Source organism: Stenella coeruleoalba (assembly GCF_951394435.1).
Source record: "Stenella coeruleoalba genome assembly, chromosome: 18".
Lineage (NCBI taxonomy): Eukaryota > Metazoa > Chordata > Mammalia > Artiodactyla > Delphinidae > Stenella > Stenella coeruleoalba.
In genome coordinates, this window is record NC_137164.1 from 59,875,197 (window position 1) to 59,899,874 (window position 24,678).

Below are 24,678 nucleotides of genomic sequence, written 5' to 3' on the forward strand. Positions count from 1 at the left end.
AAAACACTTAATTCAGTATCTCTAAAACTTAGCTCATAATCTCTACCCCGAAAAGCCATTCCTGCTACTCCAGTCTTTCCATATATAGTTTCCAAAGCAAAACTTCAGAAATATATTCTCAAATCTGACTGTCCTCTTACTTCACCACCAAACCATTTCCCAAATCTTGCCCATCCCAACTAATTAGATCTCAAATCTGTCTACTTGACTCTAACTCCACAGCCACTGCCCTAGTCCAAGCCACTTTTCTCTCCAACCTGGCTCACTGCAATTGTCCTTGAACTGCTCCCATCACCCACACTTCTATCTTGCAATCCAGCAGCCTGACATCTATAACGACAGATCTGATCACATCATTCCCAAACTATAACCTGCCCACAGTCTCCTATAATCTTCATGATGAGGTCTGCATATCTTTAACATGATGTGTAGGGCCTTGCTTGAAGTCTGAACTCTTTGCCAAGACCTATATGGCCCTACCTCTCCAGGTTTATCACCTGCCAATCACCTGGCTCTCATTTTCTCAGTTAAGTCACTTGTTTGTCCCACCTCAGGATCCTTACTCAGATAGCCTCCTCTGACCATAATGTCTTTCCATATTTATTCCCTTGCAAACAGCTTCAACTTAAGTATCACTTTCTCAAAGAGACTGTGTCAGATTGTATTTTTCTGAAAACGTTTATAGCATAGCAATATTTCTTATCTTATATGCTTTCCCAGAGTTCTGTCCCTTGTCCAGTAAGAGCTAAAGTCTGGTTCCCCTCCTCTTGAACTTAGGCTGGCTTGTGACTTCTCCAACCAGTAGAGTAAGGCAGAAGTGCTACTGTGTGACTTCCGGGACTAGGTCATAAAAGGGATACAGCTTCTGCCTGCCTTTTTCTTGCAATAGCTTTGGAACTCATCCATAATTCTGTGAGGAAGCTCAAGCTCGTGGCCTTATGAGTTGTTCTGGCCCGGAGTCAGCTAAGATTTTAGCCAACAGCCATCGTCAAGTACCAGACACAGGACTGAATGTCCTTCAGACAATTCCGGCCTCTTTGCTCTGATTCCTCCAACTGAGTCCCCAGATATCAAGAAGATATCAATAATTTTACAATTGTAAAATTATTAAATGCAGTTCTGTTAGAGAGAGTTAAAGAAAGAGGACCTTGGCATTCAGAAATTGGAAAAAAGAAGCTAAAATGAGTAGCAGGGAAATAATGAGTGACTTTTCAATAAATCCTTTAGAAACAAGTGAAAATAAAAGACTACAATGCTGTGCTTTGGAATCACACGTTGGTGGTGTTTGTATTTGTGTGATGGGGAAGCTAAGACATAAGTAAGATGGGTTGACAGTGTATATTTTCACATAAAGCCTAGCTAAAAGCGTAAAACCCTGGGAACTGGGAAGCGGTGAGAAATACCTTAGTACGTTAAAAAAAAGTCACCCAAAGTTGACTTTTTGACTTTTAGAAAAGTCAAAACGTTTTTAAAAGTTCAATATCCAAGCAATGATGTCACTAGCAAAGTGAGAAAAGGGATAAAAGGACACGGAAGTAGGAACCAGTGTAAGAACCCTGTTGTCAGCAGCTCTAAGCAACAAAATCACAAAAGTATTCACAATTAGATTGCGGCCAAGACACAGAAGCCAGCATCAAAGAGCTTCTCTGCCTGAAAGCGCTCTCCAACAAAGAAAACAAATTATAAATACATCACTGGAACTAATGTGGATAGAGACCCTAACAATTTCCCCCACATCATATACAGTAAATAAAAATATCACTGTATTAATAATAAAGCTGTCTTTTCTAATAATTTCAGATGTGAAAACCATATAGGTAAGTTCTCTAATGCCATTTTCACTGTAAGGTCTTAAGTTCTTCGAACCTGATTTTTCCTTTTGTTGATTTTTTCAAGACTCTGATTTTCAAGATATCCTTATTTTCAGCTGATTTGTGTTGTGATAAACAATGATACATTTGCAAAATTGATTTCATACAGTATCTAGAATGAAGGAAAATAGGCATGTAAAAAGGAAATGGGTAGATATATACACTTTATTTACGTTATCAAGAAAACCTTGAATAAAACTACTTTCATGGTTATTTTAAAATCTCCATGGGATTGAAAAATGGATAAACAAACAGTGTAGATACATAAAAATCTATAAAGGGAAATCAACACACTTCTGGAGAAAGAAAGGGAACAATAAGGCTCTCCAAGGATTAGTGCTACAATAGATGCAAGTTTTAACTACTGTAGACCACAAGCCACAATAAATTCTCTAAAACTGTACTTCAAAGCCAAGCACTTTGAGATAATAAAATGTCCAATCAAATGGGTTGTCTTGAAAGATGTCTACAGTGGATAGAAAAATGCCAGCTAAGCTTTACTCTAAGCGTATATAAGAATGTATTTAAGTAAAAAGTAATCCAAAGCCCATTTACAATCTAATTGGGTCTGAGCTATCAGCAAAAGCAGGGACAGAGAGGACTTTGTAGACTGACAATCCCTCAAGACATCGATGTACCGCGTTCCTTTTAGCTAATGCCTTTAAACAGAGAGTCTTCCAAAACGCCACACGGAAAAAGTAGCCACGCATTATAGCCTCTATTCAGAAACTAATTCCTGAACCGCCCAATTCGATCTCACAGCTCATCCAGGCTTGCTCTCATTTCCCAGCTACGAACTTCAGAATTCATTTCCCTTTATGCTGCCGCTCCGAGCTCTCAGATCTGACAACCTGAGCTAGCTCCAGCTAAAAGCCTGCCTACCTGCTCACTGAAAGCATCACCAGCAAACCTCCTGATACCTATTCTGGCCCAACGTGGCCTTTCCCCACGGGGAGCCCCTTACCGAGGGTAGGATGCCTCACAGGAAGGACTGGACATGATATTCTGCTGAGGCCAGAAGAACAAGTAAAGCAATGGGCATTATTATCAAGATATATTATGGACATTTCTTCTCTCTCTCTTTCTCTCTCTCTTCTTTCTTTCTTTTGCGAGAATGCATCGCATTTAATATAATGAAAACAAACAGAAAATCAAGCTTTACTTCACTGCATTTTGGTTGTGTGCATTCTTTCCAGTTACCATCAATACCAGAAAAATTATCTGAATTTTCCCTAATTCATGTTTATTTTGCATGAATATAAATTTTGCCATCCTTATCTCTCAGTGGTTACAATCACAGAGCTGCATAATGTTCTTGGTTTAAATTACAGTATTGTCAAATTAGCAAGAACATAGACAAGAATAGCAATGGAATTGTTATGCGTATATGCTTTCTAAATTACAATATGTGCAATACTATGTACACTCTAAAAAATACTGGTATTCCATAACTGAAAACCAGCATCTGAATGCAAATGTCTTATGTTTTTCTGTCTTTTAACTCCCACTGCAGAACACTATCTAAATAACGGATCTTCTTGGCTTATAATTACAAAGTGCCATATGCCTTTCTTTTAATTAAATGATTTCCATATTATATCCAGTTTGTTTTATTAAAATAAATCAAAAAGAGAAAAAGCCTGGTTGAATTAACTACAAGATTAACACGCAGGCATGACTTAATTCTGCTTGAGATCACTCGTTCCTATGAACTATTTGTTGTCTTTAATTCTGTAGAATTTCAGCAAAACCTGTCTGCATCAGTGGTGTAGGTGATGGAATGCTACAATTCCCTTCACATCCACGGTGTCCCAAACACAACAAAGGCAGATTTTTAAAACAGGTTGAGACCATTTGTTCATGCCTTCAATATACGAGTTTCAAACTTATTCCAACCCGGTGCATAGTATGCTTTTGCCATCTGCTGGAACAATGATAGACTGCAGGTGTAATAATCTGCAGCAAGAGGGGTTGAGACAATGGTGATTAAATTGGATTAACCAGACACTTTAAAGATGATTTCTCAGGGCTCTAACACATATAGAAGCAGAGTAATCAGTCTCTTTCAAGACTGTTAGGAAAGAAATCTTCCAAAATTAGAGACCTTCAGGGAAGCCTGAGAACCTTTCCTTTGTCTATGATTACTATCTTTGCAAAGGTTCCTTTAAGATGCAAGTGTATCTATTTAGAATATGCAATGCCGTGGCAAAACAAGAGAAAGAAGTCTGGATTTCCAAAAGCTGGAGGCTTAGATAATAGAGGGAAAATTGCAGAGTCATACTAAATCATTTTCATTTTCAGCAAACATTAATTTTTGCTGAAAATTAATTATTTTTCCGTAAATATGATCCATTTCTCCATTATTTGACAGGAGAAGTTTTCCGTGGTCTTCTTACATTTAGGGGCCACAACGTGCATTCCATAGCATTTTGAACTTACGATAGCATTTTAATTTTGCAGTTCTCTGAGTTTGGCAGACTCAACGTTTATTACCTTCATCTGAGTGGTCTGGTAACTGAAATATAGAGAATTGGAGCAGGTAGACTCTAAAATGACCCCTAATGATCCCGCCTCCTGGTATCCATACCCTTGTGTAATTTTCTATCCTGTGGACTGTGTTCTGGACTTGGAGACTTGCGTCTTACAAATACAATACAGCAAAAGTAATGGAATGCCACTTCTGAGGTTAGGTTATAAAAGACGTGACCTCCATCTCTCTCTCTTTCTCTTTCTCCTCTCTCTGTCTCCCTCCTTCTCCCTCTGACTCTTCTCACTTGCTGAGTCTGATGAAGCAAACAGCCATGCTGTGAGCTGCCCCGTGGAGAAGACACAAGGAAGAGGGGGAGTTCTCTGACAAACAGCCAGTGAGAAAAATGAGGCCCTTAGTCCGACAACCCGCAGAAAACCGAATCCTGCCAAAACCACGAGTGAGCTTGGAAGGAGATCTTTCCTCAGCTGACCTTTGAGGTGACTGCAGCCCTGGCACTATCTTCACCGCAGTACCACACGTGACCCTAAGCCAAAGTGCCCAGCAAAGCCACACACGCATATCTCAGGCACAGAAACCATTAACTCATAAATATGTTTTTAGCTTGAAGCTAATACGTTTTAGGGTAGCTTGGTATGCAGCAGTAACTAATACCAGTAGAGTCAGTGATTTCCCATAGATACCAGCCTAGCTAATGATGTTGCCTTTAGGCAGCAAACACGTTTAGCTTATCTCAGTAAAAGTCAAGAGAAACTCTCATGCCAGCAAATTTGAAAATTATGCAAAAGCAAGAGAAGAAACAAGTGATGCAATGTAACAAAAAATTCACTGAGCACCTAATCTTTGAAAGGCCTAGATTAGGTAAACAAGAAAGAAAAGTTCAATATTGAATGGGAAATGCCATAGACTGAATACTTCTGTACCCCTAAAATTCATATGTTGAAACTTAATCCCCAATGTGATGGTATTTGAATGTAGGGTCTTTGGGAAGTGATTAGGTCATGAATGAAATTAGTGCCCTTATGAAAAAGTACACAGGGAGCTCCTTTACCCCTTCCACCATATGAGATTATAGTGAAAAGACAGCCTTCTATGAACCAGGAAGCAGGCTCTCACCAGGCACTGAATCTGTCCTTGATCTTGGACTTCCCAACCTGCAGAACTATAAGAAATAAATTTTTGTTGTTTATAAGCCACCCAGTGCATGGTATTTTTGTTATAGCTGCCTAAACAGACTAAGACAGGAAGTAATACAGGTAAAGATGAGTTAATACAGGAAGATTAGATTGAAGGATAGTAATAATGACGCTAATGTTAGTATGACTCGAGGAAGAACATCCCCCCATGTAAAAATTGGGATAGACACCAGTGGGCAGACAGCTTTTGAAACAGGCCTTGTAAGGAAGCCTAGGATTTCAAAAAAGGAAGAAAATTCTGAGTAATGGTTAAAACGGGAAAATGTACAGTAGTAAGAAAATGAGGCATATTTAAGTAAGAGTGAGTGAGTGGTTCACACACAGAAGATACTGGGGAATAAATCTGCATCAGTCACATGAGCAAAAGTCCTGAATGCCAGGTCCAGGTCCAAGAAGTCTGCACTTAATTAATTCTGCAAGGATCCAATGAAATTTCCTGGAAAGGAGAAAGCTTGAGACCAAATTAGCATCTTAAAAGAATTATTTTGCAACAAAATGAAGGACGGGTCCAGATGGTACAAGGAAAAATGTGAAAGACTTTGAAATGGACCAAAAAGGTTATTGGGTGACTTTAATCCTAAACTACAGGTGTTGAGAGCAGGAGTCAGGTGTACTAGGACCATGGGCCAAAATGGGCCAGTGGTCTGTTTTTGAACAGTATTGGAGCTATGAATGGTTTTTATATTTTTTGAAAGGTTATAAAACAAAACAGAACAAAGCCAAGGTGAATATGTAACAAGAACCATATGTGGACCACAGAGCCTAAAATATTTACTATCTGGTCCCTTCTAGAAAAAATTTGCTAACCTCTGTTCTAAAGAACATTCTTCCAGGTTCTGAATCTAAGGGATTTGCACCTTTCTTGGTCTTTTGAGCTATTTTAGAATTCTGTAAATTGTAGATAACTGATAGCACTGCAAATGGCTCTTGTCTGTTAGCATGCAAGACAATCCTGTCTGATGGAGAGACATTTCATTTCTCCTCCCTAACCCCACCTGCCCGCCCCATCCCTATGAAAAAGAGTTGGTTTTGCTTCCGTCTATAAAATCATTTCATGGCCTCTATCTCTGCTTTTTGATTTATTTTTTGAACTGGTTGTTAATATCTAACTGGTTACCTCATAAGTTCATGAGTTAAATAAAATCTTTGACATGTATTGATCTTATGTTTTTTATGAGAGTCAGGATTTGGCCTTTTTATAAATGCACATTTTAACAATAGGAAAAGAAAAAGATGATAAATTAGAGATGATCAAAGCTGTCTCTAAGAGTTACGCATGTTCCAGTGTATCATTAAACACCATGGAGTTCTGGGTGTCTCTGGTTATTAAGTTCAGCAATTCCCCAAGTATATATGGAGGTTAGAGACTAAGCAGGCACATCAGCCCCCTATTGATCCTAACGATGTTCTGGGTGTTAAGGTGAGGACCAAACCAAGCAAAGTCCAACAGAGCAGCATCTCTCCTACTGGATAGTCACTCAGTGAGGGTCTAGATGAAGGGAAAACCCCATCCAGTAAAAATAATAGCATAAAACCTCAATGTGGCAAGGAAAGGCACAGTATGGGAGTCAAATCTTGTACCTGAGCCCTGAGTGTGTCAGCAATGCCCCCTAACAGTGGGTTCTTTTCCACGTCTCCCCAGATGGCAAATATTGGTCTCTTCTTCTGGAAAGCCCTCTTTTCTCTCCTCTCTCATCCTCTAATCTCCGTTTTAGACTAGGACATGACTTCCTCCTTCAAATGTTTTACTTTCCTTCTTGCTTTTTCAAGCACTTTTTTCCCTCCCTTCTAGCTGCTATGCAAAAATCCTCTCCACTAGTTCTTTCTTAATTGACTCTGATGGTCCATTAGAACCAATTCAGCAAATAACTATTTATCTTTGCTCTACAGCAAGAAGGGTTTAATCCTGAAACTCTGAGTGAGTTGATATTTGTGTGTTTGGGGATGGTGGTAGTGAGATATTTAAATTCTAAAAGGTGGAAGAAGTTCATTTTTCCTATAGAAAAAATCTGAATTAACTTAACTTACACTTCCACAAGGGTAATGGCAATGAATATGGGGGAAATAAGGTGGATTAAGAAGGTGTTGTGTAGGTAGAATATTCATAAATTGGCATTTTATGGAATATAGAGGATGAAACTTAAGAATTGTTATAAAAGGTATTCCAGTATGTCAAGGGTGGTCCATTGGTAATGATGTTAACAGTTATGGGGAATTCAGGTCAAGGAATTGGTTTGGGAGGTTGTTAGGGGGATTATGATGTGACTTTTCTCAATATAAAGGGCAATTATAGTTGTAATAGTCATTACAGAAAAATTCAACAAAGTGACTAGGCCTTGGAGAATGAATAGTGTAGTGTAAAAGTAATTCCTGTCTATACTACAGATAAATCATATTGGATACTTATTTTGTTTTTTACCTAATTCTAGAGTAGAAACTTTTCCATGACCTCATAGAACTTTTCTATTATTTTATCCCTGGATTTGAAGAAGAAATACAACAACAAAAACTGTCTGTTCTTATACTTACTATGTTTGGAATGCAATTATGGGATATTCCCTATTTTTAAAAAGCTTCCCCATATAGCAAAATATGATTATGATCTTCTGTTAATCTCTGAAAACTATAATACCATCATTAATCTTTATCAACTGAGTCCATGGATTTTACATCTCTGCAATATCAGTCAGCAATTCAAGAAGATTTTTTTGTTTTGTTTTGTTTTTTGCGGTACGCGGGCCTCTCACTGCTGTGGCCTCTCCCGCTGCGGAGCACAGGCTCTGGAGGCGCAGGCTCAGCGGCCATGGCTCATGGGCCCAGCCGCTCTGCGGCATGTGGGATCTTCCCGGACCGGGGCACGAATCCGTGTCCCCTGCATCGGCAGGCGGACTCTCAACCACTGCGCCACCAGGGAAGCCCTCAAGAAGATTTTTATCAGTGGCAACTAACATCTGGAATGGAATAAGTCATATTTCATTTACTTTATCAGACTAAGTTTATATTTTACTATTTTGATTCAGATATTGAAAAGAGACAAGACCTCATGATTTCTAAGTAATTTTTCTATATACGTGGTTTTGTTTTTTTGTTGTTGTTATTGTTGTTGCTGTTTCTTTCCATCTGGCCAGAAAAGGGTGTTCAGAGTCCTAAATTTTCCAATACCTCCAAAAATAAATAAGTTAAAAAAAAATCAAGCCCATTTAAAAGCCTGATTCTATGTAGTTTAATGTGTAAAAAATGTTTCAAAGTCAAACATTCTTTATTTCCCCATTTTCCGTCATTACTTTGTACAAAATACAACTTCATTTGTAAAAGAGAGGTGTTAACATTTTTTGAGAAAATGGATTGTATTCTGAGCCTTGGCAAATCTATGGAAATCAACACTCAGTCACATGAATAATATGAATCCTAGTTTCAGGACTTGCTTTAGGCAAAATATGTCATATAGACAATCTTTTCTTGCCTCCCTGGAGACCAGGGTGAGAATCTGACAGAGTAGAAACCAGAAAACACATTACCCTCAAACTGAAATATTGTTTAGGCCCCAGACATTTCCTATTCACTTTAAGAAAACTAAGACCCACATACCACATGACAGTTAGTTCCTTTCAAATAAATTTGTTTTTGTACAGATCCAGTGGTGAAAAAAAAGATTAATCTTCAAGTAAAATACCAAGAAAAAGCATAAGTGTGTTTTTTTCTACCTGTTCTAATGAATTAAACATTCTTTTTTGAGGTAAAACAAAGGCTTAACTGCTTTTGAATGTCCTAGAGCTAGTAGAGTGAAGTACACTCAAATTGTTTTTCATAGAACTGATTTACTACAGTCCTTCAGCATGACGAAGAGCCCACTCCAAACTAAATCATTTCACTACTGTCAAACCTAGAATTTACCAAACAGTATTTAAAATGCAACACAGTATTCAAAATGAATCCTTAATGAGTTATTATACTTTTTTTTTTTAACAAAAACTTTGTACACTGAGGCAAAGTACTGAGGATCTCTTAGAGGTGTTACATGCAATTAATCATAAAGATTTTTTTCTGGGAAAATAAATCTATGTAGGTTTTTAAATTACAGTATTAGGAGTCTTTTTATCATGTGCATGGTAATTAAAATTTATAAGTAGAACACACAAATCTTTTATACACTAAATCTGTCTACTTCACATGTAGCTACACAGGTCAATGCCTTCTAAATTTTTATGCTGGCAAATTTTCACTAACCCTGCTGAATTCCCTCCCTTATGCAAAATAATTTTTTATACTCCAGGGACAACTACTGTAGTTTATCAGAGGAATTCCTGACCTCCAAATCAAACTTAGGTTAAGCATGGGGTTTAAATTATCTGCAATTATTTAATATGGTCTGACATTATCAAAATGGTTTAAGGAACATATTTTAATCTACAATTTATCTCCCTTTTTGAAAAAGTTCTTCTGGTTACTCAGGCAAATAAAAACGTCTAATTTACTTAAGAAATGATTATCTCTTAGGGATAAGATTTGTAAATACAAACATTTTGAGATTACAGAAATTGTAGACATTTGTTTGTGAGAGAGGATTGTTGGGAGAATAGAAAAAGCATGAACTTTGGTTTGAGAACACTATTCAAATTTGAGTTCTGTCCTTACTGGCAATTGATCTCCCTGAGTCTCAATGTTCTCATCTCTCAAATGGGACAATAATATAGACTTTGCAGATTTGATAGGCTTAAAAGAGCTGGGCAGTAAAGGAACAAGCACATGCTATTCAATGAATAATGATTCCTTTTTTGTCAATACCTATACCAGGAAAATGTGACAAGAAATTACTTGGATCCACATACTTTTATTGGAGAGAAAGATTTCTTCTGGTTGTTGACTTAAATTCTTGGGAATACAATAATATATCAGTAGGGCTGGGAACATTCTAACTTTGTTTTATTATTTTTGTTTAGACAAACTCCAATTACAAAATTCTGATGCATTCTAGTCCAGTCATCTTGTATTACCTGACACTGGCCGGCATGGCCCAAGACAAATCCGCTTACCAAATAAATAGTTCTAAGCAAATGAACCTGGCTGTGAGTCAACAGTCATCAGTTACTATATCAGCAAAAGCTAGAATTATAAGCTCACCTCTCACAACTCGCTACAACTATGGGTAGTAAAAAAAAAGCCAAACAACCCTATGATTTGACATGCCAGAATTAATATACATAACCACATATCCCCAACTTCTCTGACATAAACAGTCACTAAGTTTAGTTGAGTTATAATTAGAGAGGCGTAGTGGTTAGCAGAGAAATCATTGTGCCAAAAGGCCAAAGACTGGGTTTTCAACCCATCCTCCAGCTCCTAGAGTCTGGATATGTTATTCAGAGTCTTTATTTTGCAATTTCTTTATACAATACCAACAACGCTACCTACCCTGTCTATCTTACACAGTTATTAAGAAGATAAATCATGAAAGCACTTTTAAAGTTCCAAATTGTTAAACAGAAATGTACAGCAGTTGATTTCAGTGAACTCAATGAAAATTTACTATAGAAAATATGTGCATCTATTTTCCTGCTACAAGAAAGAACAATATGATACTTGGCCTACATGGCCCAAATACCAGAAAGAACTCTATTTTGCCAAAAAGACAAATTTGCATAGGAATAAAATGAATATCTCCTTGTATGCACTGCCTAGTGAATTTATGCTTTAGAATAAACATGTTTAATCACAATGAAAGTAAGAATAAGGCAAAATAAACCTGTTTGAAAAAGAGTATAAGGTTTGCTACCAAAAAAGAATAAAAGTACAAAATGAACTGAAACAAATTTTGCCTTTTGCCAGGGACTGACTGTGGTTATTAGCACATCAAATTAGGAATATTTGATTCGAAAAGTACTCACCACAGTTTGCCTTGCCAGCAGTATCCAGGCTTTGAGTATGATAATCCAGACCATTTTGCTAGTAGCAAAATCAAAGACTTGATGCTGACAAAAAAAAAAAAAAAAAAGCTTAAACTTCAAAATCTGAGAAGCATTATACCTCAGAGTGAATTTATAACAATGTATTCATCCCATAAATGTTGAAATTCTGTAAATATACTTCTCAAATTGAAGAATAGCACTGTTAAAGCGAAAAACCACAGACCTAAAATGGTGTCACTTGTGCTAAAGCCCATGATGCCGAAACTACATTTAATACCTTACCCAACTGTAGTTTCGACCTTCACCAGAAATGTAATCTTTTTTTTTTTTTTTTGCGGTACGCGGGCCTCTCACTGCTGTGGCTTCTTCCGTTGCGGAGCTCAGGCTCTGGACATGCAGGCTCAGCGGCCATGGCTCATGGGCCCAGCCGCTCCGCGCCACGCTGGATCCTCCCGGACCGGGGCACGAACCCGTGTTCCCTGCATCTGCAGGTGGACTCTCAACCACTGCGCCACCAGGGAAGCCCCTCAGAAATGCAATCTTAATTAACCAATCTGGAATTTTCTGGGCAGCACCAGTAAGGTAATCTGTCACATGGGCCCTCTCTATCTCCCCCCAGAGGAAGAAGAGGCAATCTGCATGATAAAACGCTTGCCCTTGGGTTCCCCCGAAAAGATTTCTTGCCCAAAATAACTTTGTTTTTTGTAATAGTGACTTCCTGCCCCACCCTCCTTTCTATAAATTCATTTTGTATAACCCCTCAGAGCTCGCTTCTAGTTGTTAGATGGAATGCTGCCTGATTCATAAATCATTGAATAAAGTTAATTAGAACTTCAAATTTATTCCGTAGAATTTTGTTTTTTAACATCACTAATAGCTGTCCAGGAATAAATTTGATTTATAGTTAGGGAACTTTAAAAAGACATCCATTTCTACCCAAATTTACACCCAGTAAATTATTTCTTAGTTTCTCATATAGGCTAAATATAATAAAAGTCATTTTCCATAATTGAGTCCTTATATAAAGAGAATCTAAAAAAACAGAGTAGCCTTTAAATGTCTGTAAATAAAAGCCAGATCTCAGAGTATATTTAGGAAATTGAGAAAAAGGAAGAAGCTAACATTTTTTGACCATTTGCTATGTGCCTGGCGCACTGCTTTGGATTTGGTAAACATTTCATCGTTTCATCTAACCCTACCCCACGCCCACCCCCCAAAAAACAAAAACAAAAAATTCTACAATCAACAAAGATCAGAGTTGCCAAGGTTACGGTTAGATGGAGGGATGAATAGGCAGAGCACGGAGGATTTTTAGGGCAATGAAAACACCCCATGTGATGCTACAGTAATAGATATATGTCATTACACATTTGTCCGATACCATAGATTGTACAACACCAAGAGCAAACCCTAAGGTAACCTATTGTCGACCAAGAAGAAACACAGAAGGCTACAAATAAGAAAAGAGTTTACTGGGGGGGTCTTAGGAATTCCGCTTTGGGAGACACAAATTCTGGTAAAACCAAAAGAGTGTTCCAGGGAAGAGAAAGAGTATTTTGTAAAAATAAGTATGAAACATATTAGAACTTACAAGATTCAGCAAAACCAATGTTTTACTCTGTGAAAATTCACAGCCTTAATAAATTTGTATTACTAAAAATGAAAATATTAATATGATAGTGGATATCCCCATCTTAGTAGAAATATTTTTGAAGTTTTACCATTAAACATGATGCTGTCTCCTGATTGGGTATATGTTTGTTCTGTTTCACTTCCATCACAACTGGATGTACTGCAATACAATTCTAACCCTAAGTACCAGGAGTTAGCATCAGACCCCACAAGTTTAAGGGCTTAAGCCTTCTCAGGACTGTGCTTGCATCAGATGCCAGCTGCATTTTAGGGGGTTGCCAGGCAACCTGGACTTCCAACTAACTGACTGTTAAGTTGGAGGGCTCCCATAACCCCCTCAGCTTTGATAATTCACTAGAATGACTCACATTCTAAATAGAATGACTACTTAGAATTACAGCTTTGTTACAAAGGATACTCATAGGGTGAAGTACTGGAAGGGAATGCAGAGTCCCCATGCCACCTCCACATGGAGTCAGGGCATGTCACCCTCCAGGCACATTAATGTACTCTCCAGTCAGGAAGTTCCACAGAGCTTCTAATCAGGGTTTCATAACTTAGGCATGAATGATTAAGTCATTGACCATGTGATTGAACTCAATCTCCAGCCCCTCTCTGCTTCCTACATTGTCAGGCTACCTCAGAGTCCCCAACCCTTTAATCATGTGCTTGGTCTTGGTCGCGGACCAGACCCCATCCTGAAGCTACCTAGGGACCCACCGTGAGTCACTCCATTAGCATAACAAAGACACTCCTATCACTCAGGCAATTCCAAGGGTTTTTGCAGCTCTGTGCCAGGAACCTCAGACAAAAGACCAGATACGTTCCTTCTTTGTCTGTTTACTTTATTGATATACCACAATGTTTGATCATGTTAAGGAAGTTTCCCATATGAACCGATCAAGGTCACACAAGGAAAACAGGTGGCATACTGAAATTAGGGTAATTTTATTTTAACAAAGGGACTATTTATTAAGGTGAGGCTGGAGTATCAAGGAACCTCAAAGCCTATTTCAATAAAACTGGGATTATTCCAAGGATAGAAAGGACAAGGAAATGAAGCACTGTCCAGAACACAGAGGGAGAAAGTCATATAGAAAAGCCAACTTCGGGGTCGCAGGGACATTTTTCTGAGGCACACAAGTAGCTGGACGCATTGCTTCAGAGAGGAAAACAGGCGCTAAATACTCTGACCTCAGTCTCTTCTCACTGCATGAGCTCCTCCTGAACCCAGCTAGACCCCAGAGATTGAAACAGCCCTTTGATGGAATCCATACAGGCCAGCCTCCTGGGGCAGAGAGCAGAGTGAAGAATGACCTGGGAGAGCAAATATAATATATCCAGCACACCGTGAAGAATGGGTGTAGAGTTTTATATTAAAGCTATCTCAATATCCACGGACAATGATCTTTTGGATTCACATTTGGTCTATTAAATACCGTCCAAGCTGCCTAAAACTGAGCCATCCTTAGACTTCTGGAAAGAAGCCTACTTGGTAATGATGTATTGTTTTCTCATGTGCTGCTGGATGCTACTAGGTAACTTTAAGATTTTTGCATCAATATGTGTGAACAAAAAAACCTTTGCATTTTTCTTATTGTTTCTAATACCTTCTATTTTCATAAATGAGGACTCATTAAAGTGTTTCCCAAACATGAATACAAAAAATATCAAAGAGAGGGGCTTCCCTGGTGACACAGTGGTTGAGAGTCCACCTGCTGATGCAGGGGACACGGGTTCGTGCCCCGGTCCGGGACGATCCCACATGCTGCAGAGCGGCTGGATCCGTGAGCCATGGCCGCTGAGCCTGCGCGTCCAGAGCCTGTGCTCCGCAACGGGAGAGGCCACAACAGTGATAGGCTCGCGTACCGCAAAAAAAAAAAAATTAAAAAAAAATATCAAAGAGGTGTAAACCCTAGTGTTCACCTTTAGCAATATAAAGACCCAAATCCTGGAAGCTTTTAAAACTCAGATTTTCCTTCCCCATCAACCATCCCTTTCTGGGAAATGGTAAAGGGAGAGAGAGATTCTACAGGGACCACGGCTTTTTAAAATCACTCTCCTTACACTTATACACTTAATAATAAGCACCATTTAATAAGTAAATGGACAATGACATGTATTGATATAAAACCAGTTAAAATAGTGCAGCCTATTTCTCACTTAAAACCACTGCCACGTATACTTCTCCATTCTCTTTAAATGTACTTGCCCACCCTTTACTCTGGTGTATTATCAGGAATGTTAAAAAATACAACTAGCTTATAGATGAACATCAACTCTCTTAAATGTTCTGAGACTCTTCTTCCAAAAGACATGCACACACAGCAAAAGCCTAGGTGCTTATAATTCACTATAGTTCAAATGCCAGGCTATATATTCTTGGTGTTAGTCAAACACCATGGAAATATTTAATGGTAAAGATAAACCAAGCATTTCTAGCCAGTCACTTTCAACTGAGATCAATACAGTGTAACGATGATTTAAGATGCTTCTGAGTTTACCTTAAGTAATTTTCCCTTCTCTCCTCTGAGACTGTAAATCTGACTAATTGCTTCACACTCTAGAACTGCTTCTTCTTGCTAAGTATAATTGCTATGTCTGGATTCTCCTACGCCCCAAGTAATTTTATGGAGGGCTTGCCTACTGATCTCATTACACTTCCAACTCTGATGCATCAGGCTCCATGCTGTTATTTACCTACGTCAGTATACTTGATACATTAAATCTAGGCCTTGTTAAATTTACCCCTTTAAGGCAGAAATATCACAATTTAATATGGATTAAATTAACCCAATAGGCATTTTGCTTCCTCCACCATGGACTATACATTAGTTGATTTCACTCACCACTGAAACACCAATACCAATAATCAGACTATTTGTGAAATAGACAATTGGGGAAAAAAGCATTCTACAATAATTTTTGAAGTGAAAAAGTAAAAATAGTCTACCATGGCTTAATCAGCTCCTAATTATAAAAGTGTAACGCATGGCAGATAAAAAGGAGCACAAGAGGATCCGAGGAGTAAAGAAGTAAAGAATAATTGCCACGCAGAGCTAACATCCAATGGTAAAGCCAGTTATTTTGATACCAAAAAAGTCTGCCCTTTTAAATTCAGCCCTAACGAAGAAAGTCTATTTTTTCACTTAGACCAGATTATTTCAGTCCTGTTAAGAAAATCAATTCAATTTGATAAACTTGGGACTTCCCTGGTGGCGCAGTGGTTAAGAATCCGCCTGCCACTTCAGGGGACAGGGATTTGAGCCCTGGTCCAGGAAGATCCCACATGCCATGGAGCAACTAAGTCCGTGCGTCACAACTACTGGGCCTGCGCTCTAGAGGCCCTGAGCCACAACTACTGAGCCCACGAGCCACAACTACTGAAGCCCGTGTGCCTAGAGCCCGTGCTCTGCAACAAGGGAATCCACTGCAATGAGAAGCCCGTGCACCACAACGAAGAGTAGCCCCAGCTCGCCACAACTAGAGAAATGCCCGCGCGCAGCAACGAAGACCCAACACAGGCAAAAATAAATAAATAAATTTTAGAAACTTTTTTGATAAACTTTTCTGTTGCTTTGTTCCTATGCTCACAGCTGGAGGGAGAGACAAGCCATTTCTTTAAAGTTTCTTAAGGTTATAACCCCCATGAAGGGTTGATCTTTTGACTGTTTTCTCTGAATAAAGCCTCCGAGCAAATTCACTTGAATCCACCCTGAGGCTTCACTCACCTGGAAGAGTCTAAGAACAAGTGTCCTCATCTTTCTTACTTTATCTTTGGAACATTTCTCTGCAGAAATGTGTTGATTTAGCTGCTGGAAACCCTCTAGAATACGGAGTGGAAAAGGGTTATGTCAGCTCTGAGATGTGAATGTTGACTACAGCACAGCCTTTTCCAGGGGAAATTACCCCTTCAATCAATGCTTTAGGACAGAGCATGGACATTTCGTTTTTTTCTGAAAAGAATTCTTAGATGCTAACAAAAGTGGACATTTATATCTTGGGTTGGTGTCCTTTTATAGGGGAAAATAAGCAGAAGATTTTGTAAGGATTTTCATAAATATAAAAAAGTCTGTCAGAAACAGTCTCCCGTTATGCACAGTAGGGAGGTTCCTTGATTGATGTGAAATCAGACAGTAAAGCACTTCGTATCTATATTAATTCTCTATTAACTGAGTAACAAGTTACCCCTAAACTTAGTAACTTAAAGTAAAAAAATTTATGGATCTTACAGTTTTGGTGGCTCAGGAAATCGGGAGAGGCTCCACTGAGTGGTCTGGCTCTGCTTCTCTCAGGAGGGTGTACTGGCTGGGGCTGCAGAAATCTAACAGCTCGACTGGGGCTCAAGAATCCTCTTCTGAAACGACTGACTCACGTGACTGTCAGCGGAGGGCTCGCTCTCATATAGCTGTTGGCAGAAACCTTTTTCTGGTTTTCGACAGGGTTACTCAGTTCCTTGCCACATGGACCACTCCTCCGGCCCGCTTTAATGTCCTTGTGACGTAACAGCTGTTTTCCCCCAGAGTGAATCATCGAAGAAAGAGAGCAAAGATCACAATGCCTTTTGTCTCAGAAGTCACACATCATCTCTTCCACCATCTTCTAGTTTATTAGAAATAAATTACCAAGTCCAGTCCAGATTCAAGGGAGTAGAGTAAAAGGAGAGAATACTTTTTTGAACATTAGACAGATTTTAAACCACTGTAGTGTCCTTCTCACCTACTAATATTTTGGCAGCTAAAACAGTTATTGTACTGGTGGTGGACAGGTTTTAAGGTGGCTTCCATGACCCCACCTTCAGGTCTTCATGTCTTTGTATAATCCTCTTCCCTGAGTGTGGGCAAAACGGTGATTTGCTTCTAATCAGTTGAACGTGCGAAAGGCGATGGTAAATACATGATTACATAAGTGTAGCACCTCTCTTGCTAGGGTCTCTCACTGCCTATTACTGGTCAAAGAAGCAAGCTGACCTGAATTTTACTGCCATAAAGAAGTGAATTTTGCCATAATCTGAGTGATCCTGAAAGTAGACCGTTCTCCAGTTGAGCCTCCAGATGAGAATGAAGCCTTGGACAACACCTTAATTGCAGACTTGCCGAGGACCCAGCTAAGCCATTCCCGAACTTCTGTCCTACAGACACTTTGAGATAATGTGCGTTGCTTTAAGCCACTAGGTCTGTGGCAATTTGTTGTATAGGAAACCTAATCGAGTACAGAAGCCAGGAATCCCAAGTCTAACCTACATGTTGGTAGTGTAGAAATAAGTCACACCACATCTCAGGGCCTCATTTTCCTCGTCTGTTAAAAAAAAAAAAGAGAGAGAGAGAATAATTTTAGTAAAATCAAAGATGCTCCAACCATTTTATGTCATGAAACATTACATGAGAGGCCAATAGACAAAACAGCTAAAATAGATCTTTTCTTATCAAGTAGGAGAAGGGTCCTAAAATATCTACCCTCCCACTTTATAATCCAAGATTATATAGATTATATAATCCATATATATGAGGAACAGAGACTGAATATTTTTGGACTGGATCAGTTTTTTTTTGTTTTTTTTGTTTTTTTTTCAGTACGCGGGCCTCTCACTGCTGTGGCCTCTCCCGCTGCGGAGCACAGGCTCCGGACGCGCAGGCTCATTGGCCATGGCTCACAGGCCCAGCCACTCCGTGGCATGTGGGATCTTCCCGGACTGGGGCACGAACCCGCATCCCCTGCATCGGCAGGCGGACTCTCAACCACTGCGCCACCAGGGAAGCCCAAGGACTGGATCACTTTTAAAGTGTCTGGATTCTTCTAGCTTAATCATGCCATGATTTTATGACAGCCTCAAAAGAGAAAGAAAAGTGGGGAGGAATTATACACACTTATTGACCAAGTGGACAAGGGAAACTCCAGGCATATAGTATAAAATTTATTTTACCACTAGATGCATAGCCCCTACCACTGCCCACCCTTTCCTGATTATGCCTATCTCTCTGAAGTATGTAGCAAACAAAAATATGGGAGTTCAATGTCATCATCTTTCATGATTTTGAGTTTCATATTCATTTAAAAACAAGTTGGGACTTTCCTGGTGGCGCAGTGGTTAAGAATCTGCCTGCCAATGCAGGGGACATGGGTTGGAGCCCTGGTCCGGGAAGATCCCACATGCCGTGGAGCAACTAAGCCCATGAGCCACAACTACTGAGCCCACAGGCCTAGAGCCCATGCTCCACAACAAAAGAAGCCGCTGCAGTGAGAAGCCCACACACGGCAACTAGAGAAAAGCCCACACACACCAATGAAGACCCAATGCAGCCAAATAAATTAATTAATTAAAAATAAATAAATAAATAAAATTTTAAAAATACAAAATAAAAACAAGTAAATCAAAACTCCACCCAAACTTAGCGGGAAGACATTAGTCAGGGGTGTGTGTGTGCGTGTGTGTGTGTGTGTGTGTGTGTGTGTATTGTTTGGCAAGCGGGATTGATAGCACAGTTAACAGTCTTACTAAATCTCACCATTGGCCCCAATTCTTCACACTTCCCTGTATTTACATCCTTTGCTTAGGGACTTTGCAATTCTTCTAAAAGGGGTTTATATTCACCTGCCCCTTACGTTTGAGCTTGGCCACGTAACTTGCTTTACCTAATGCCGTATGAGCAGAAGGGACAGTGTGCCAGTTCCAAGACTAGACCTTATGATAACACATCTTTTCTCTTCTTCTCTTGTGCCTCTGCCATTTCCATGTGAAAAACATTCTCTAACTAGCCAACTGTTCCAAGGGAAATGAAAGACATGTGAGCAGAGCCACCCCGGACAACCTACAGACCAGTGTTTAGAAGCAAAATTACTCAAGCTGTTCCAGCCCAAAAAAGATCTGCTCACCTGAGCCAGCCTAAATCAGCCAAGCCTACTGACCTACAGATCTCTGCCAATAGCTGATTGCTGTTTTAAGTCATCAAGTGTTGGGGTAGTTTGTTACATAGCATTATTGGTGTGTAACTCAGTATACACTGAGCAAAGTTGTTAGGGAAAAGTCTGTCTCTCTCTCTCATAAAGCTTCTCAAAATACACTATATACTTTCCCTTACATGTGCTAATTTAAACCTCTTAACAGATTTACTACTGAAAGTGTCTATCTGCCTAACTGGTGACTCTATACCAGAGAAGAAAGGGTTGATAAAGTTGTTCGGTAATGGAAAAATGTCCATTTTTAAAACCATGAAAGGCCAAAGAAAACATAAAATTGTTATTATAAATATACAGAATTATCAGTAAGATATTCTAAACAGCTATCTTTAATTGTACAAAAATACTGCTATCAAACAGGTTTTAAGGGTATGAAACTTGTTGTTATGATACACATTTATCATTGTCATGCTTTCTTGGTGGATTGACCCTTTTATCATTATGTAAAGTTCCTCTCTGTCTCTGGAAATTTTCTTTGCTCTGAAGTCTATTTTATCTGATATTAATATAGCCACTCCTGCTTTCTTTTGATTAACATTTGCATGATATATATTTTCCCATTGTTTAACATTCGATTTACCTATCTCATTATATTTGAAGAGAATTTCTTGTAGACAAAATATAGTTTGATAATTTTTTACTTGCTCTGTCAAATTCTGTTTTTTAACATGTATTTAGACCATTTATATTTAGTGAAATTATTGATACGTTAGGGTTTATGATTCCATTTTATTTTTTGATTTTCTGTTTATTTTCTCTCTTTTCTTTTTCCTGCCTTCCTGTGTCTTACCCAAACATATTTTAGAATTCCACGTTGATTTATCTATAGTGTTTTTAACGTATCTGCCACATTCTTTTTAACAGCTGCATAAAAATTCCATTGTATGGATGAACCTTAATTTATTTAATCAGCTCCTGGCTCATTCATTCTTCACAAACAGAGCCTCTCCGAATTGATCTGATATTTCTAATTCTAGACCTTTTTCAACTATGATACTCACTATATCAAGGAGTTTTTTTCTAAAATAGTATTTACAGCTTATTTTTACCAATAAGAGTAGTGATAGTATTGAAAAAGTTACCACCTCCTTGGGCCTCATTTTCTCGTGTGCAACATAACATGTACGAATACACGTGTATTTTCTCAGGCTATACTGGTTGTAAAATCAAAATAAAATAATACTAATAGAATACAGACTGTTTGTCCCTGACAACAGCCTCTATAATGGGACTTCTGAAACACTCCCCACACATATTTTTCTCAGTGGCCCTGAGCATACCTCTTGTGTCCTTTAACACAGCCCTATCTACAATATTGTGACAGAACTATTTTTGTCTTGTATTTTAGCTCAAGTTTCCTGAATTGATGTGGCAGACATATCTGATGCCCATTGGGCGATCTGAAGGAGTCTTAATACTGCTAGTGCAATTTCTCCTGAAGAGATTTTTCTGTGCAATGTCATCACACTGTGTTGGAGATTTTTTGGTATTAGAAATACAATTACTATGTTCTGCTTGAGGAATTGGATTTATGTTTTTAAGGATGTCTACGGAGTACAAAATTCAGCAGACAATTTTTTGTTACCGAACTCACTTGAAAAGTATAGACCTCAAATGGTTTATGATTCACCAATTAATCAATTTAACTATCATAGTTTCTATATCTTAAACTATGTGTTGGATGGTCACAATTAAAATTTCCCATACCGTTGTTTTTATTCAATATAGCAGGCCTATGAGAATCAGATACATAATTGGCCAAATCAATCAGTCAGCAATCATCAGCTAAGATATTTAGAAAATACTGACTCATTCAAATAGCAGTGGATTCAATGGTCCTGTATTACAGTTTGACTCTATCATCAAAAAAGCAGCAGATACATTATTACATTTCCTTTAAATTGGTGAGAAGTCAGAATTCAAACCGTTAAATAAGGTGTTAACACTCTAACTCAAAATTCTTCAGCTTTAGGGCATTGAATTGATTCTTCTAACAGTGTAAAAGATTTTTTCCAGTAATTTTCTATTCCATTACCACATGTGATGCACAAGAGTACAGCTACACATCAAGTTTCCGGCGGATTTTTTTTTTTTTTTTTTTTTTTTGCGGTCCGCGGGCCTCTCCCGTTGCGGAGCACAGGCTCCAGACGCGCAGGCTCAACGGCCATGGCTCACGGGCCCCCAGCCGCTCCACGGCATGTGGGATCTTCCCGGACTGGGGCACGAACCCGTGTCCCCTGCATCGGCAGGCGGACTCTCAACCACTGCACCACCAGGGAAGCCCTGGGCTGACAGGTTTTTTTACTGAGTATTTACAGATACTATTATCCCAGGTTGTAAGGATCAGCACATCATGCAGATCTTTTCGAATTTATCATTATGACTTTTCCTGCAAGAGGCACCACCATTTTAACGATGAGAAAACCTGAGCAAATGGTGACCTTTCGACTCAGAGGATCAGCAAAGTCAGACTTCTTAACTAAGAACTCCATTGTGCCATGCATCGTCAAGCCTCGTCAGGTTGTCTTTACTGCTCCAGTCTGAGAGAACAAGGAATATCCCAGAAACTTACGTTTTACAGCAATTTGCATTAACATAATGCCTGGCAGGAAGAAATAGCAGCTTTGTAGTGACATATTTTATTATTTATTGGTTTAAAACCAGTCGTACAATGTGCAGGTAACATTTCACTCTAGACATCATTCAGACTTTCTTATAATGGTTACATGTGTCAGCTCCAGGATGGAGTCAGGCAGTCTGGTTTAAAATTCTGCCTTGGTAAGTTTTAGGTGTTTGAATTTAGGCAAGTTCCTTATTTATTAGACCTCAGTTTCTTCACCTGTAAAATGGGGCTAGATTTTTCATTTGTTTGTTTGAGTTCATTTATTTTGGTCCCAGTCTTTTATATTAGAAGTTTTCCTTGGAAATCTGATGACTGCTACCTGAGTTCATGTTTGTGAGGTATGTTGGGTGGGGGTGGTTATTGAGTGGTGAACTTCTAAAGGGGGTGAAAAGACAGGGAGCTGAATTTTTCATTGAGGGAAACTCTAATGTCAGCACCTGTATTGTTTCTTGGGCTTAGTTCCCTAAAAAGGAATCCTCTGATTTTCTGCCTGGGAGGGTATAAATCTGGTTCTCAGAATCTGAGGAGTGCAGTCGGTGAAGGAACACCCTGATAAGCAGTTCACCAAGTCAGACTCAGTCCCCTTCTTTTTAGGACAGGACCTTATCCCCACAATCAGCTGTGCCGACCTCTACAGAAAGTCAACTCTAGTTTTGATACCAACCCCCACATACTTGAGAAATGACTAAATAAGATAATTTGCATAAAGAATTTAGTACAATTCTTAGCACTTACTTGGGGCACAATAAAGTTAAATATTATTATTGTTATTATATCTATAAACTGATATACTGTCAGACTTGCTAGTACACTTGCATAATAATTGCACCAGAACATGTGCTTAAAGATTACTTGAAGAATGAGGAGAAGAGAAAAAGAAAACTATTCTAGTGCTAAAAGTTATGCAAGATCTCTTGTTTCATTTCCTTGGGTATTGACGTTATACAAATATAACACTCAAGAGTCCACATCATCTATGAAAGAATACAGAACAGTCATTCCAAAATAGACTGGTAATTCTAGGAAGTGAATCTGTACAATAAGTACTAAAGGAAGCTTTAGAGACAAACATTTAAATCTTCATTCTCGAGTTAACAGTTTTTTCCAAAAGTGCTTCTTTTTATTTTAGTCTTTAAAATAGAATGTACCTTACTAAATGTGCTTTATTTCTACTCTCTACATGCCATTATATTTGCTTACTGAGACACTTCTTGGGTTTGAGAAATAAAACATACACATTGCTTTCCAGAGTTCAAAACCACGTTGTCTCTTTAAATTAACACCCATTTATCCAGCAGAGGGAGCAAATAAGTTTTTGCATTTTTATTTCTACCAAATAGAACTTCTGTGAATTCCAATGTGCTATCGGATAAAATGTGTTGAATAAGAGACTATATTGAAGAACAAATTTGTAATGAAAATGTATCAACTAATCTCGATAGCATATATTAAATGCTTATAAAACACTTGTGTGTAAATCCTAAGATTTCATTTTTCTAGAAGCACTACATCTGTGAAGATTTAATTCAAAACATTAGCCAAACAAAGAAAAAATGTTTTTAAGCTCTTCAAATACTAAAGTATACGTGGTGCATTTTTAACAGTAATCTGCTCTAGAGTTTTTTGGTTTTGTTGGGTTTTTTAAACAGGCCTTTTAGAAAGCTAGTAGTAGTACAAACATGCCAAATAAACAATGGAAAAAAATCGTTACACATTCTGAGAAAAGCTGTTTGTGAATTAATTGTGTAATATAAAATTCACATTGGAATATCATCATCTAATTATTTAGGCCTCAAAATCACGATTTTTACGTTGTGATTTCTCATATTTAATATCAAGTCATTTGAATAATTTTAAATGGCTTAAAATTTTGATTTAATAAAATAAAAATTCTTTAGTGAGTTTTTAAAATCCTATCTTACCTAGTTTTTCTTTCATAGTCTTAGAAATAATAAATTAAGTCTTTCAAATTAATGACCATTCATTCTGAGCAATCCTAATAAGA

General features: G+C 38.4%; 1 long non-coding RNA gene across 1 annotated transcript in view; it reads right to left on the minus strand.

Annotated features, from left to right (window-relative positions):
- Window positions 1-24,678, minus strand: part of LOC307176713 — a 116,619-nt gene that overhangs the window by 70,031 nt on the left and 21,910 nt on the right. The window contains exons 3-4 of the long non-coding RNA XR_013824872.1: window positions 17,326-18,391; window positions 11,441-11,524 (exon numbers count right to left, since the gene is read on the minus strand). This is a non-coding gene — a long non-coding RNA (uncharacterized lncRNA). The remainder of the gene's footprint in view (window positions 1-11,440; window positions 11,525-17,325; window positions 18,392-24,678) is intronic.